This window comes from Drosophila rhopaloa, unplaced genomic scaffold, assembly GCF_018152115.1.
Source record: "Drosophila rhopaloa isolate 14029-0021.01 unplaced genomic scaffold, ASM1815211v1 contig_3, whole genome shotgun sequence".
NCBI lineage: Eukaryota > Metazoa > Arthropoda > Insecta > Diptera > Drosophilidae > Drosophila > Drosophila rhopaloa.
In genome coordinates this window covers 5,340,679-5,357,907 of record NW_025335123.1, presented here as the reverse complement: position 1 = coordinate 5,357,907, position 17,229 = coordinate 5,340,679, and positions in this window count along the sequence as shown.

The following is a 17,229-nucleotide window of genomic DNA, read 5'->3' as shown; positions in this document are numbered from 1 at the left end:
TTGGAACATTTTCCATTTTAGAAACAGGAATCTATAGTTATGATAAGTTCAACATTTTTATTTTTGTTTTCTTGAATATCATCAAATAATTTCGTGGCCATTTTAACCTGTTATTTATTTACTAATAAATCAAATTGAATACCATCATTACCTTTTTCAATAATTAGGTATTAAACTTATAAAATGCTGTTTAGCACAATGGCAATTTAGTACTCTTATTAATTTATTTATTTTTACGCCACCAATTTTTAAAATAAAACAATTAAAAATAAAAACTAATTTATAGCTACATTTGTTGCCTCATATATTTATTCTTTTTGGTAAAAAAATAAAGAGAATTAAAAAATGTTTTGATTGGTAACACCTATAAAGTTGTTTATTCTCTTATGACTATTATAAACCAACAATAAACTGTGAATTCCTTAAGTAATGGGTTCTGTTTCTGTTTTTCTCAGTGTGACACTGCCATACGCACACTCACACGGATACACATAATGTAACTCATCTTAAGCACATTAAGGATGTGCAGGACCCGCAGAAGGGTCCTGAATCAGGAGTGAGGCGCCAGGAGCCAGGATACTGGATACTGGATCCACAAGCTGGAGATGGAGCAGCACTTGCGGTGAGGCGGGAATCTCCGAGTTCGGTTGGTTGAGTGAATGGATTAAAAGTCCATCAGAATGTACATAAAAGTCATTGACTTAACAGCCGGGGACCGGGGTTTTTCAGGGGTTTTTCAGGGTTTTTCAGTGTATTTCAGCGTTTTCCAGGTTCCGGAACTGGCTGACTGAGGGTCGCCCAAGTTATGTGCCTCACCTGAGGAAATCTTGGGCATCATTACTATTATTTTATTTTATTTTATTTGTATTCCCCCTTTCTTGTTTTGCATGTGTGCGTACGTGTATGTTTACCTGTACGTGTCCGTGTACGTGGGCATGTGTGCGTGTGCATCGGCTGGATGGCTTCACATGCCGCACGACAACACTGGCGCTCGCGTGTGAAATTAAATTGTTTGTTGGCTCGCGGAAAATGAAAATAAACTTTTGTCTTCCTGCACGTTGTTCTTGCTGTTGTGTTTCCTGAACATGTGTGTGTTGGTGTGTGTGTGTGTGTGTGTGTGTGTTTGCACGGGTAGACCGATCAAATGCCGCCGCCACATGACTAATTGAGGTTGAGCCTTTCAAAACGGTTAAATAAAAGTGATTAAATCGGTTTTATCTAAAGTTAAAACAGAGGTTAGATTGTTAAACTAGTGGATTTCACTTTTAAGTTGTGCCATTTTCACATTTCGTTTCGATTTGTTCTTAATTTGGTTCATTTTTACATATTTTAACATTAGTTGCTAAAAAAAACCTAATTAATGTTAAATTGGTAGATTCCATTCTCTAAAAATCTGCATTCAAATTTTTCAATTTAACGTTGATCAAATTTTTGAACCATTTTCATGTTAGTTATTTCTAATTTTCCGATGACTTGTTTAACGTTGACCCAAAATTGGATTTCGAGAGTCCATAAATCTACCAAATTTAATCCGATTCCAAAGTGGCATACCTCTAAAGACTTGTGATTTAATTCTCTAAAAATCTGCATTAAAATTTTTCAATTTAACGTTGATCAAATTTTTTAACCATTTTCATGTTAGTTTTTTCTAATTTTCCGATGACTTGTAAAAAAGTGACTTAAAATAACTGTAAGGATATAATATAAAGGGTATCGGCTTGCCGAAGTTTTGCTTCCTTTCTTGTTTAAATATAATTTGACTTTTTTTATTTTTTTTTTTCGCTTTGATTTTTTATAATTGGATACTGGTTAAACTTTAGTTGCAATGAAATGCTAAAATGGCTTTAGGTTGTGCTAGAATTGGGATTTTAATTTAAGTTTAAATAAATTCAGGATGGTTGGTTATTATCCTAATTGTATATCCTATAAATTCAGGATTATGGTCTTGCCGCTTAGTTTTATTTATTTTCATTTTTAAAACGTTCAAATTTTACTGCTTGCAATGTGAACTATTTAGAAGCATCATAGTCATTACTAAAACAGACTGTAATTGTGGTAGTTTGATCGTTAACAAATCAAATTTTGTTTCTATTACAAAAATTGATATTCTAAGCCAAAAAAACCAAAACCAAACTAGTGAAATTGCGCTAAACACCCAACCGATGTAACTAAAGCGAGGTAAAGCGCCTCATTAAAAGTGAATGGAAATAGAAATCCCGCCAGTGGATAACATTGGGGAAAAAGTGGGGCTGAAGGTGGAAGTACACAAAATGTCGGATCCGATCGAATGGCGGTCATCAATTCGAATTATTACCTGGCCCATCATTTTGCGGGCCGTGAAACAGGGCTTTGGTAATGAGGCGAGCATGATGTTGGCTGTTGTGTGAAAATCCTGTGCAAGAACTTGGATGCGTATGCAAAACTTTTTGCCAGTCATTCAATTTTCCCGGCCCCCCGAAAAAGCGCGCCAAGGTGCCCCTTCATAATGGAGTGTTCAATAATTATGCTGCGGTTTTGTTTCTGGTTTTTCCGACTGCGGTCGCTCTTGTTTCCACCCCCCGCCCGCCCCATATTGTCCATATCTTTCAAGGGGCAGCGTCACCATCACCCATCAGTCCGTCAGTCGGCAAACATATTAGTTTATTGGCAGTTCCCCTATTTCTTTCTGTCCCCGTTCCCGTCCCGAAAGTGAAAACCTCAACTCCATTGAAAGCGCTCCGCGACTACCATAGCCCCCTCATTTTCCACCCCCCCGGGGGGAAAATCACGCCGCCTAACGATGCGAAACCGCAGGCTTAGGGAACCACCAACCACATAACACCGCCCACCAACTCCAACCCATTTCCAAATCCTTGGGGCGCAAATACGAAATGTATTTACATTGCAGGCACCATTCAATAACAACTAACTGCAACTGTATGTATGTGGACACTGAGAGAAACAAGAGTAAGCAGCTAATTTTGCAGTTCAAAATAGGTAAACATATTGCTAGAATTTGAATGGTCAAAAATAGAGGTTTCACCATGAAATAAAATAATGTTTAAGTATTTAATTTATAACAATTGTAACAATCAAAATTAGTAATTTTTGTAAACTTTCCTACAAAATTCTACACCTCTTTAAAATGAAATGATTTTTTAACTTTGCCATCGTTAAAAATATAAAATATCTTAAATTCACTTTAACAAAACATATTTTTTTTTGGTAAGAAATATAGATAAACAAAATCCGTAAGGTAAATGTATTTAAGATAAAAAATAATTAATTTTTTTCTAGAATGTACTGCGCTATCAAAATGTGCAAAAAAGGTGTAGTAAAACTGATTTAGCTTTAAGAAAAACTATTTTTAAAAATCAAAACTGAGAGATTGTAAGCTTCGAAAGTGAAATAATGTTATCTCTGTGTATAAGTAGAAATGTGTGGACGTGTGTTTTTGGGAATACCATGGTTATGCCAAAAGCGGCTCAGTGTCATTAGGTATTTGGTTAGGCAGCAGGAACAGGAATTGAAACAGGACTAGGACGAGGAACAGGACCAGGACGAACCCCAGCCAGAGTTGCCATGTCATCGAATTTTCCGCATTTATGAGCGCCGAGGCGGCGAAACGTATTTTCATGGAGGGCGGGACTTCGGGACTATTTGCAGGGATTGGGCCGCGAATGAATGGCAAAGTTATTATGTAGCCGCGAACGCTGCATTCCTCTTATTAACTTATTCAGCGTGCCGGCGCAATCAATCCGTTAATAAACATAGACGGGGGAGTTGCGGCGGCGGTAGTGAAATCGACAAAATCGGCTTTGGATACCGATGTTGCTCGGTCGAGCAATCACAGAATATTCATACATTTTGCGGCCGATTGTGGGGCATTTAAAGGCTGTTGCATGTGCGATTCCAAGACTACTCATTCACTATGTATTGTGTGTCTACTCTGCTGTCTGCGAAACCGTATGCCTTGTCAAAGGATCTCCTTAAGCGTTCACTTCTGTTTTATTGATTTCCAGGAAACATCCAGTTGGCATCGAATCTTGCCAACTTAGAATACACTCAGAAATTTCATACGAATTTGCTCCATTATAAAAGACAAAAGGTTGAGCAGCTTAAATTTCAATTGAATTACAACTTAAAAGTTTTAAATTAAATATTTAATATTTGGAAATATGTATTCTTCGAAATAGCTTTACTCACTAAATGAATAATGATAAAACAATGAAAAAGGGGTTTAATTGTATGTACCCAAAAACGATTTAAAATGCTTAAGAAATCCAAATAAGTAAGTCATTTTTAATACAAGCTTTCAGTTTTTAATAAGTATCTTTAAAACACGTCTTTAAATTTTCATTACAAATTTGATAGCCTTCAATCGAGGTACTTTTCAATTATGTTTGTAGACTTTCTGTGACTGTTTGCTTTGTATTCCAATTAAGTGGAAGTCCTGAATTTTTCCCTCTACCAAAATGTAGCAATTCAAAAACTATCCCATGTCTGGAGTCCTGCTAAAGTTGGTGTTTTGAGAGCAATTCATGGCAGACCTTTGCTCGCATCCAGGTCATAATTGCACCAGCCGACCGCAGAACTTTTGTTTAATAGACCCAATCACACATTCCCCGGGATGAAGAGGACTCCTTTGGGGGGCAGAAAGGTGGGTAGCGGCGCACACTTAACTCAAGTTTCATTCAATTATTGTTAAGCACCTCAAGTTTTCTTAGCCGCACACCGCAAAACGGCCGCAGCCGCAGGGGCGTGGCCTTCGCAGGCCCCATTCCCATTTCGATTCCCATTTCCCGTTCGGAGAAGCCGGGCCAACGCCCACCTTTTGCGTTTGGTCCACCCTTGGGTTGGGGCCACCCTACGGTTTGGGCCCAGAAACGAGGCCACTTGACAGCCAGGCCGAGTCGACGGAGAAGACAACGTCACCTACTCAGCGGACCCGACAAACCCCATAAACACCATGTCAGGGACTGCGGCTTGGGTTACTTCTCAAAAATGTTGTCACACGATTTTCTGGCGGCCCAAACGACACTACACTGAACGAAAATCAATGTAAGAGGTCGGCCAAATTGTATCAACTTTTATTACAAAATTTTAGTTGCGTTTCGACTGAGTATTTACTCCAAAATGTATTTTTCTTGACTTTAATTTTTAAAACTTGAAATGCAATGTATGAATATAAGTAAAAACACCATTTTGGTAGTTGGGAAGTTAGAGATAAGAAACTTAATTAACATTTTCAAAATATATACATAATAAAATGAAACAACTTTTGTCATAAAAGCATATATATTAAATATCGTCTTTTTTGACTGATTATACATAGTTTTTAAACTTCACTAAGAAAACGATTTAAAAAAAACGTAAGTAGAATAAAATGCATACTAGAAGTATACACTAAGAAAATGATTTAAGAAATTCATAAATGAAACAAAACAAAACTAAATTGGGGTTAAAAAATAAAAATAAGCTTTTAGAAAATAAGTGCTATAAAACACAATGCATCGTAAGAAAACATAATATGAGCTGGAATTAGAGGCATACGAAGGGAAGAAAAGAGAAAACCCTTTAGGGATTTTCCTCAGTGTAAGCACACACACGCACACAGATTGGATGCCCCTGCCACATTTGGCCATCCCACGGCGCATCCTGGCCAACTCCCGAGGCCTGACACCAATACTAATGCGTGCGATTAACATTCGGAATGGTCCAGAAGGAGATGCGATGGTGGTGGTGGTGGTGGTGCAAGGAGGCAGAAGAAGACACTGCGGTAGACAGAGATGCAGGACGAAGGACGAGGAATGCAGGACGCAAGACTTCTGGCAATCGGCAGGCAATTGGCGTGGACACGGCTGTGGGGGTGTGGGCCACATTCTGTGGCCATAACCCGTCGTGGAGCGCCGGTACGGTCAGATGGCTGCGGTACATGTGTCTCTGTAGCCACACTTCACCCACAACCCCCCTACACACACACTCACACACACACACACGTATAATCTAAGCCAACACGTCCGCCCACGCATACACACGGTTGCATATGTTTGTTATAAGTCCCCCTGCAAATATGCGATAAACTACTTGCCACCTTGGGGGTTTCGTGGGCTTTTGTGGGGTCTGCTCTGCTCCGGCGGTAGGTGATTTCAGGATCCCGAACTGGTGTCGGCTACACGAAAAATGGCGGCGTGTCCTGTCTTGTTGCCGCAACGTGTGTCTTTCGATTTCGGGTGGCAAGTGTGGCCGGAAATGGCCAGGGATGGGAAATAATGCGGCGCTGATTCACTTAACCCGTTTCCTCTTTAATTTCTGCAGTGTAAAACTTCTACCGTTTTTAAAATAACTTGAAATTGAATCAAACTAATTAGCCACATTTTAATATTATACAATTGGTAAACTTAAATAGTAATAAATAAACTAAAAAGAATGATTGAACATTTCAAAGGTCGAAGAAAAAACTGAATTCAATTAAAGTACATGTTATTATACGATTACTCTATCTTAAAATCTCAACCAAATAAGATTCGCATACAGGATTTGGTGCAACCAATAACGAAAACCCTTTTCCCTTTGTTATAAACAAAAAGCTTTCGTTTAATTACAATTTATTGTGCAAACAAAATATAATTCCGAATTCAATCATAACAATTAAAGTGGCTTTCATTCAAGTGTGAAAGAAGATATACTTAATCCCTTTGTATGTGCACTTTTATATTTTGACGGTCTTTACATAATTAAAACCGAACAAATAAAAATGACAGAAATATGGCATTGAGAATCACCCTTTTAAGTCCAAAATAAAATACAAAATAAAAACACATGGCAATTTTTGACTTTCAAATGCAAGGATCTCTTTAACTATATGAAAAATATTTTTTTTGCTTTGTCTAATTTAAATATGAACTATGTTTGGGTCGAATTGTGTACAATATGAGTTTTAAGCAGTTTACGAATGGGGAATTCCCCGAGTGGAAGTTTCCAGCCCTTTAAGAAGCCGACCAAAAAAATGGCAACCATATTGCCAGCAGCCACGTAGATGGCATAACTTCGCTTCACTTTACGCCTATTTCACATAAAACTTACGCTAACACAAATAGGAAAAAAAAAACACAGCGAGAGAAAGCCGAGGAAAAAAAAAAGAAGGGGCGGCAGCGGTGAGTAGTGGGCGTGGCAGCTCACTTTAAGACTTCTTAGCGAAAAAGAGACACACAGGGAGTTTATTTTGCGGTGCGATTTGATTTTATGCAAATGATTTGGGATCGGAAAGTCGAAGAGGGAAAAAGGGAAGTTGCGGCAACTTTCAGGCAAATCAATTCGAGCTTGCCAAAGTGACACAACTTTCAGCACACACAACTACACACACACACACACACACAGTCGTCGAAAAGGATGCGAAAAGAAGCACGGAAACAAGAACTCGGGAAAAACGAAGGGAGCGGGTGTGGAAAAGTGTCGAAAATGCGAGTCAAGGCGCCGTTTTTGCAATTTGTGTGCGACGCGATGTCAAAATACATTGCCAGCTACAAAAACAACAGCAACAAAAATCGCACATGATGTGGAAGAGGAAGAACCATGGCAAAAAGTAAAAAAAAAAAAGAAAATAACAAAAAAAATAGCTGAAAAGCAGAGCAGCAACCGCATGTAAATGCCAAACGCTAGTTGCAGACAGTGCGCGACATAAGTCGATTTGGCCAAGGGTGCGAAAGCAACCCTTATCAGTTTATTAATGATTTGAAAATTCAAATTTTGAAACGCATAAATATGCATGAACATCGGCAGATTTGTATGCTAATTTTAAGGAAAATGCCTTTGAGATTACATTAAAAACCCACAAGAAGTTACCTTAAAGGAAATGGTTTAAATAACTATAAGCTTAGGCTCGGCGTTACCATTTTATACCTTTTGCTTTATTTTTAAGCCTTCATTTTGTTTTTTTGAGTAATATTCTTTATTAAAACAAGACAACGTTGCGTATGCGTAATATATTGGTGATGCACCTGTACCACATGTCGTATACGTAATTTTTTTTAAAGTGATATCTTCATTTTTATTTTCAATAGGAAAAAACTTTACAAATTGACTTAAATATTTGGCCTATTCAATTTGAATCAATATCCTTAAAAACATTACAATTCAGGGTTGCTGATGCTTTTAAATATCGCAATAAATCACCTCTTCTTGTTTATTGTAAGAATGCATATTATTTCCCTGAGAATATCCACACATATGCTCTTGTCGCTCACTGTACTTCGCAGTCGTTTTGTGTTTTGTTATTGTTGGTCTGCATACGTGTCGAGTGTTTATTTGAAGGTTAAAAATGCATAAACTTTTAAGCTCGCACACACACAGACACCGACACTAACACTAATGGCTTTAATTATTAATATTTCAGCGTGAAATTTAAATTCAAAGCATGACAGCCAGTGGAGCGAAAGAGAAGGAGAACGAGAACGAGAAAAGGGGATAGAGAAAGAAGTACTATACGAGGGATACGAGGGTAAATCCCCATTCACCTATTTCTTGCTCTTGTTGTTCTTTTGCTTAGTTTTGTTATTGTTGCTCGAGCAATATATTAAAATTCAATTTAATACAATTCCAATTGCTTGTGCGTGCCATTGCGAATGTTTTGGCTTTGCCAAATGGCGAAAGGTGATGTGTTTGCACAATGGCACCCATTAGTTCGCCAAAACGAAGGGATATGACCCTTGAATTACTTACAAGGCTCAGTCGCACTTAACTGAATGAATTTATTTACCCAATGCAAACAGACAAATGCACTAAATGGAATCCTTAGGGATTCACTTGCAAAATAATAACAAGCTTAAACAAGTTTGATTAGTGCAACATATGTATATTCAATTTGCAAAGTATACTTTCAGACCTCTCTTCAGTTGATTTGAAATAGATTTAAATTTTTATTGTCTCATTAATTTTATAACCATATCATATTATATTCCATACTTTATTTTCGTGATTTTATGTCTTTCTTTTTTTATAGTAAATAAATTGTCTTTTAACTTAAGGAGATTTCGAGAGATAAAATGATTAATATATCTTTAATCTTTATCGACACTTATTTTAATATTCCTAAAAAAAAATCCCTTCTTCCAAAAAATGCTATTGTTGATTTTAAATAAATTACTCATTTATTGTCTCTTTATTGTCAAGGCCTTTTTTTATTTTATATTCCACAGAATATATTTTATCTTAGTTTCTCTGGGACTTATTTTAACCCAAAACAACATATATTATAATTTGTTGAAACTATTTTAAAGAGCTTTACAGTATTTTATTGGTTAGTTGCTTTTAATATCTCAGGAGAACAAAAATTTCGGAGGAACAGGGAATTTTTTGTCACTAAAATTAATTTGATCACAATGAACTGACATATTTGTATGTATGTAAGCTCGTAGAAATGCATAATTAATATTTATGGACAGCTGAATTACCCATGTTAGTTCTATAGTTTTTGATACTGGGTATAACTTGGTTCTTAATTATTTTCTTTCCTTTTTTGTGCAATATTTCTTGCTGTTTCTTTTTCTCTCTCTCTCACTTGCTTTTGCATTGTTTCTCCTACCACCTTTTTTGGTTGGCTGATATATTCTGCTTTGTATGCAAAACGTGCAGAGTTTTGTTGTTGTTGTTGTTATAGTTATTGCTGTTGTTATTGTTGTTTGAAGTGCGTGTTGCATCGCTCAACGCTGGCGTTATTTATGCAGCAATAGCTGCAGCAACAGCAGCAGCAACAGCAACAACAGCAACATCAGCAACAGCAAGGGAAGCGGCAACAACGCCTGCCAGTCGATCTCTGTGACCCTTTTCTGTTGTTTCTACTGGCATTTAATGAAGAGCCCACATCCACATCCTCATCCTCATCCACATTCTCATCCACATCCTCATCCACATGCCCGGCTCATATCCTCATCCAAAAGTCGAGGCCATTCCCTGACATGTCAGTGTTGTTTGCTGCCAGTGCTTGTTGTAATTTGCATTTCATTTTTCGCCTTTGTGGTGCAAAAATGTCATTAAATTAAAGGGCAAAATTGAAGGAAGCATGGTCCGAAAGGAGCTCAAATTTTGGCTTAGTATTCGGAATTTATCTTGTAGAGAAAGTGAACTAAACAAAGTAAAATTAATCAAGAAATCCAGCACAGGCATACAATCTCTGTACTTTATGTTGATTTTCCTTCCCTTCTGTGTGGATAAAATAAAAACCTGATAGAGCTCTGAATTTGATTCATAAATATGACACAGAAGTGCATGCCTTTAAATTAAATACTTTTTTTATACAGGCAATAAATGTGAAATAAAAATTAGTTTGTTTGACAATTGTATAGTGGGCACTATTTTCGATTATATCGATATAGCCAATCATTGTGCTTATAAAACCTTTTCAGCTTCTGATATCCTTATGCCTTTAAAGGATCCCGCCCTTTTCCTCAATATTTGAAATGCATCTTGCGGAGAAAGTAAGCCGAAAAGGGTAGAATAAATCATACAAACACATACACAATCTGCACTTTATGACCAACTTTTTGTTTTTCCTCTCCTTCTGTGTGGGTGAAAAACTGATTTAACTGGAAAACTTAATTCACATGACACGCATATGTATGTCGATATAAATGTCCCTGTGTGTTGTCCTGCATATAGAATTTATATAATATTTTTGTTAACAGATATACTATGTGTGTATGTGCGTAAACAAACAAGGCGAACTGCAATCGTTGGCAAAACTTTATCAACGGCAAGCGGCGGGGTCAGAGGTTAGCCATAAATATATATGTAAATATGTACGCCTTTATGTGCATCCAACCGGCCATTTACTAACTGAATCAGGTCAAAGAAAACACGCGAAGGGTAATAAACATGATAAATACTCGACAAAAAGAACAGCAAGGGCAAACGAATTAATAAAGAACGCAAAATAAAGATGCAAGAGCCCCAAAAGAGAAAGGGCTTGGATGGACCATAGTGGGCTAAGCAATATAAATTTACATAAATTTGTGAAGGTTTCTTGCTTCGTGCATTCAAGTCAGCCTTAAATGGAAACTTCAAATAAAGTTCTTATTACAAATCGACAGTTGTATATTATTATTTTTACATTCTACCAATAATAAAACAGAATTAAATAAAATATGAAACAAGGTAAAAGTGTTTATTTTTAATAAGAATAAAAACCAGCTTATTATTCAACACAAATATCATGTCTTCTGCATCAAAGGAATAATGAATCATCATAAGCGAAAAAAGGTGTGCAATTTGTGGATCAAATCAGAGATATGCCTAATTAAAGCGGAAGTCCTCGAGGCATCATTATGGTGCCAATGCCAATTGCAACTCCAAGTGGCAAGGACAACTGACAATCGGACCTCATCGACGAGGAACAGGAAGCTGGGCACCACGGCCAGCACACTTTGCATTCCGGCAATGCCGAGAATCTAAGTTTCAGTGCAATTAGCTGGCAGACCGGCTTAATAAAATGACCAGCTAGCTCCTCTTCTTTTTAACCACATGACGAGCAGTCTTGTAAGAAGTGGAGAACATAAAAATGTTTGCTTCCGGCCAACAATACAGACGCCGCAATACTCACACTTTTACAACTGACTGGGCACACACACACACACACACACACACACACAGACATCCCGACGGAAAAAGGACGCAAAGGAGGCATACAAATGAAGAGCTGGCAGGCAAAAGTTGCCACGATGCAGTCACTCCAAATGAATATGCGTGCAGAGCCGAAAACAGGACATCTTGGTCCTCATTCCCATTTCCATTCCCATTCCCATTCCCATTCCCAAGCTCTCCATCATTCATGATTGCCGCAGTCTGTGGTCTCATGATCGTAATTTACTATTCACAAAATATTCAAAACTGCTGCACAAGTGACACTCGAATGTCTTTTCGCAGTCCCACTGACAGACGCAGACGCATTCACAGTTGGAGTCACTAGTCGCATTCGGAGCCGGGATTCACAGGATGCAGGATTCTGGATTCTGGTCTGGAGACATCCCCCCACCCATGCTCATCATCAACATGGCCATTCCCATCCTTGTTGTCGTCTGTCAAGTGCCAAAAAGTGCTTTGTGCCTTTTGCTTTTGGCTCTCTGGGTTTTATTGTAATGCTCTTTGTTAGAGCTGGCAAAACTTTGCCCCAGGTTTTCTTTTTAATGAGAATGGGTATAAAAACCAATACTTAAATAACACACCCCAGCATTTGAATGAATTAAATGTATAAAATCATAAAGGTGCACTCTTTTCAAACACTACCAGTTATTGTTTTAATTTCGGTGAAATATACATATACTTTTCTTATTGTGAAACACTTTTACATCTTTAAAGGAAGAAGAAAAATGTTGATTTTTTATGATACCAATTTAATAAGTATTTGATCTTGGCTTACTTACATTTAAGTTTACTTTAAAATAAATCTTCTTTATTAAGTCAAGCCAAATAATAAAGTCGTTCTTTTGCAATATAGATTTGAATTTGTATAACGAATTCAACGAGGTATGGCATTCCACCATGCGACCACTATTTCTCAAAGTTCTTCTCAGGGATCAAAAAACCGAAATTTTAGCTGAATTTTTTCGGATTTTTATAAGGGGATGATTTTTTTTCGAAACATTCTTTTAAAGATATTTTTTTGATTCAAAAACCGAAAATAGAGTTAATTTTTTAGGTGTTTTTGCCAGGGTATTTTTATACCCTTATTTGTCAAATTTGCTTATTTAAATGAAACAGCAGGTAAGCGTATGTTAATTGGATTTTAAAATTGTTCCCTCATTTTCAGCAGCAAAAGATGATTGATTAATTTGAATTCAACAATGCCTATCAAGCTGTGAACATACCATTTGTTGGTTTTCAGATCGTCTTACCTCCATCTAATTTTCAATGCGTTCCAAGTAATTTAGCTCAAAACAATTCTATTGTTTGGCACATACCGATTTCAAATTTTGGCACAAGCGTGGGTTGCCTGCCAATATGTTGATGTGGCTTAAGGACTTAATTGCCCCGGATACTATGCCTGAGATACACTACTAAGAAACATTTAACAAATATTTTTGCGCCATCAAATTATTTAGTAAATGTCAGTTAATTAAATTGCAAAGGAACTATTGCATTGTTTGGAAAAAAATCAATTGGGTTCTTTTTTAATTTGTTTAATTAAACAAAAATGTTAACTCATTATCAATTTGATGCGTCTACCTAATGCTTAAGCTTCCCTTTTTTTAATATGCCTAATAATTAATGCAGTATTGCGTTATTACTGCTATTCAAGTTGGATATTTGAAAGAGGTGCATCGTTGTTCAGGGATTTGCAATCGGCTTAATTTCCTTGAAGCTTCAAATAGTTGGATTACAGTCCTTTGTTAAATACGGTCATTATTGGAAGCTGTGTTGTTGGCCAACGCAAACACAGTTCGTCGAAATTCATATCTTGGATTTATGCGAATAGACAATGAACGCATATCTGAATGGCTAGGTAATCATAATCAAGTTCCCCAATAAAGCTGTAATGCCGCTCATGATTCAGATTAAATACTCGGAAATTTACATGTTCTCTCCTGCATTTAATAACACAATTAGGAAAACGATTATTTAATAAAAATAAAAACTGCTTTATTCATGGGCTTTAAAATTGACAAGCGAAAATAGTTCTTAGGCCACTATTTTGTCAAATGAAGTTATAACAGGTTTTTCGCCGGTATATATTTATTCGTTTAATATATTGTATCTATGGCAGCTATTTAAAATAGATAAATCTTTTTTGTAAAATTTAAAATCAATAACTGAAACCGTATAAAATCATATACAAGTATATGCGAATATGTTGAAAAACATCGCGACTATGTCGAGTTTTCTTATTATCTTTTGATTTTTTCTTAAGGAAGCTAAGTGATATATTTATTTTTTTACTTATCAAGCTTAATCATAAAAACCAGCCCTTTAAAAAGTTGCTATATCTCGGGCTATATAGGTATATGTTAATCCTTAGAATTAATTTAATTTAATTGTTCCGTAATAATTGATATCTGTTTATATGATCAAGTTAAATTTGTTTTTTGTTCTTAAGATTCTTTCCTCTGTTTGCAATTTGCAAATGTTTTATTGTGTAAAATACTCGTATTATTGACAAACAAGAATATAATATTTTTTATTTGCGAGGCACTCGCTTTTGTTTTCAGTTCTTCGCCCCTTTTTCTGCATTTCTCAGTGGACCAAGTCGAGGCAAAAGTTTTGGCTGATTGTTTCGACTTTCTGCCCCGCGCAGTCCGCTTTCATCGCATTTCACTTCTTTCACTTTTGGCAACAGGACCAGACCAACAAAAACAGCAGCGAGGGAAACAACAACTTGGTGGACCATAAAACAAGGTAAACTATAAAAAAAAGCGACGCCAAGAGAAAGCAATTACAAATGCAAACTACGAGCAACAGCTGCGGGCGGTAAGTCCATGGGGTGTGGATTGTGGGGTGTAGGAAGTGGTGTGTGGGGGAGGGGGGTATTCGACTTAGGGGTATGGGTTAGTTAGATAGAGAAAGTCCGGATACCGGAGCTAAGGTGTGTCCAATCTGCTGTTTTTGGCAGATGTTCTTGGCCGCGAAAAGAAACGAAATTCTCCCTTTTTTTTCTGTTTGTTCTCAAAATTTTAATGTCCAACCGGGGGCATATGTTTATGACGCTTACTAATAAAAATGTTTTTACGACTCGACTCCTCCACTTTCTAGCGGCACTTACAGTTTATGTGGCTTTCTCCAGCGAATAAACGAATCAAATTCCTTGGCTGGCACACACGGCGTATGAGTAATGCAAGAAAGTGTTTGCGACGGAAATGGAAGAAAAGGGTGAGTGTGGGTGGACTTTTGGTAAGATAGATCATCATTGCCATGGCAATGGTAACTCACTCGCATTCCAGAGAAGTTAAAACGCCGAAGGAGCAGGAGGAGCAGGAGGAGGACACCAATCGAGGAATTCCAGAACTAGAGCCCAAGGAGCAGTCATAAAGTGCAAGGATATGTAATGCAATATTTAGCATCCTTTGAGCGCGCTGCCAGTTAAGTGACAAAAAAAAAAAGAAGAATAATAAGCAGCCGGAGCAGATCCTTGGGCTCATCCTGCACTGCTCCTTGCGACGTGCAACGTGCAACGCGACGCATATCAAGTTACAACTTGCAACAAATATTAAATCAGTAAAATGTCCTTTAGGGCGCACTCAAATGTAATTGTTGTTGCTGCACCCCCCTTTTTTCGCCGCCAGAAGGCTTCTAGTTCATCTCGCCGCCATTGTTGTCCTTGTTGTCCTGGCTGTCCTTGCAGTCCTCGTTGCCCCCGTTGCCGCCGCCTCATCTTCGGTTACAGCGCGTCAAAATTGCTGCCAGCCCGCGAGTGTTTATGGCACCTCACAGGATCCCCTCGTCCTGTTCGTCCCCCTCTTTCCCTTCGTCCTCTTCGTCCTGCTGGAGCTGCTGCTCAACTTGCCGAGGAAAGATGCTAGGCCAGGTGAGCTTTACAGTGAAACTGTACTTCATATTTTGGAGATGGGAATCATTTTCAATATACAGATTGCCCTGCTCCTCTTAAAGTTTGGCTTGCTGTTCGTGATATTTTAAAAATTCTTTGCCTCGCACCTTAAACAAATTACTCTCGTAGCGATTTCAAATTATTATTATAATAACTATAGCTGATACATAGTAACTACTTTGACGGGACTAGACTTCAAACACTGGACTTTATTATCATATTTTACTATTTTTCTATGGATAAAATTCATATTGACAAATGTAGTTGTAAATTTAAAGTTCATTATTATTATTTTTATATAAATATAATTTTTAACCATATTGCATCCTTATTTGTATCCTTACTAATGAAAATATTTCCTACAGACTCAGTATTAGCGTTGTAATAATATAATACGTAAACAAAAAAATTACTTCTTTTGTTATAATCTTTAGCCAATTAATGAATAGAATTATCCTTTTTTTCATTCCATTAGACTGGTGCATTAAATATAGGTCAACACAATTGTAGCATTAGGAAACAATAAAAGATAATAATAATAAGGATAATACGAATTATTGCAAATCAAAAATACACTCGAACTTTTATAACTTAAACCATCATCTGCCGCAAATAAAACTTCAAGTTATGCAATTTTTAGTTCACTATTTGATTTTAAATGTGTTTGTGTATACTGTATAATGCCACTAAATCTCTTTTTACACATACAGAATTTAAGTTGCGGAATTTGGAGTTATGGATATTCGACTTTAACTCTTTAAACTCAAATTTATTTTTCAGCAAAACAAATCAATATAAGATTCAGATTTCTAAGCATTCTAATACATGCTTTAGTTTATTTAATGCATTTAATCTAGCCAAGTGCCTTGATAATCCCATCTTTCACACTATCTCTCTTTGCACTCATATTGGTATAGCTTTTACCTCTTTTTCTCCGGCCTCTTAACCACATTTTCCACTATCTGCCTGGTTTTTTCTTTGGCCATTTTCTGTGCCATCCATTCTTCATCGCCTCGGATTGAATGCGCCTTGTGCCGGGCACTTTGTCAGCGGGGCAAATTAATTCCGATCCACTGTGCCACGGAGACACGGAGCCACTCTCCTTCAATCCTGCCGGATAGTTCCCCTTGGCCCGATCCCGTGGCGCTTTTTATTACGCATCCCTGGCGGATGAGACATTGTTGTGTCGCTGATGGATACCGCTACTTAGGCCGGATTCCGCCGTACGGTCCAAGGACTACAGACTACGGACTACGGACTACGGACCACGAAGAACTGAAAGCTTGTGCAAGTTCAAATGGTTTTCGCGGCTATGAAATTACCACCAAGTTGGCCGCAGAGAACCGGAGATGGAAAGGCGGCTGGAGTCAAGTGGTCCCGCTGCCCGGCCACTTCACCACCACCCACTGCATTTGACATTGTAATTTGATTTTGCGGTTTGCAGGTACAAATGTGTCGGCTTGCGATGTGGTCAGCTGAAGGCGATGTCCTGGATTTTCTGCAGCCGAGAAAATTCCGGAACGGGAGGCGGCATTCGCGAGTTTTGCCACTCGGTCTGCTCCTGTCACTTGCACTTTTCAGATTGTGTGTCCTGTCCTGCAGTCCTGGCCATGTTATTTATGCCCCTCGGTGTGCGTGTTCGTCCTGGTCCTTGTCCTGGTGTGTGTGTGTGTGAGTGTGTGTCTGTCTGTGGGTGTGGGTAAGTGTGGGGGTACGCC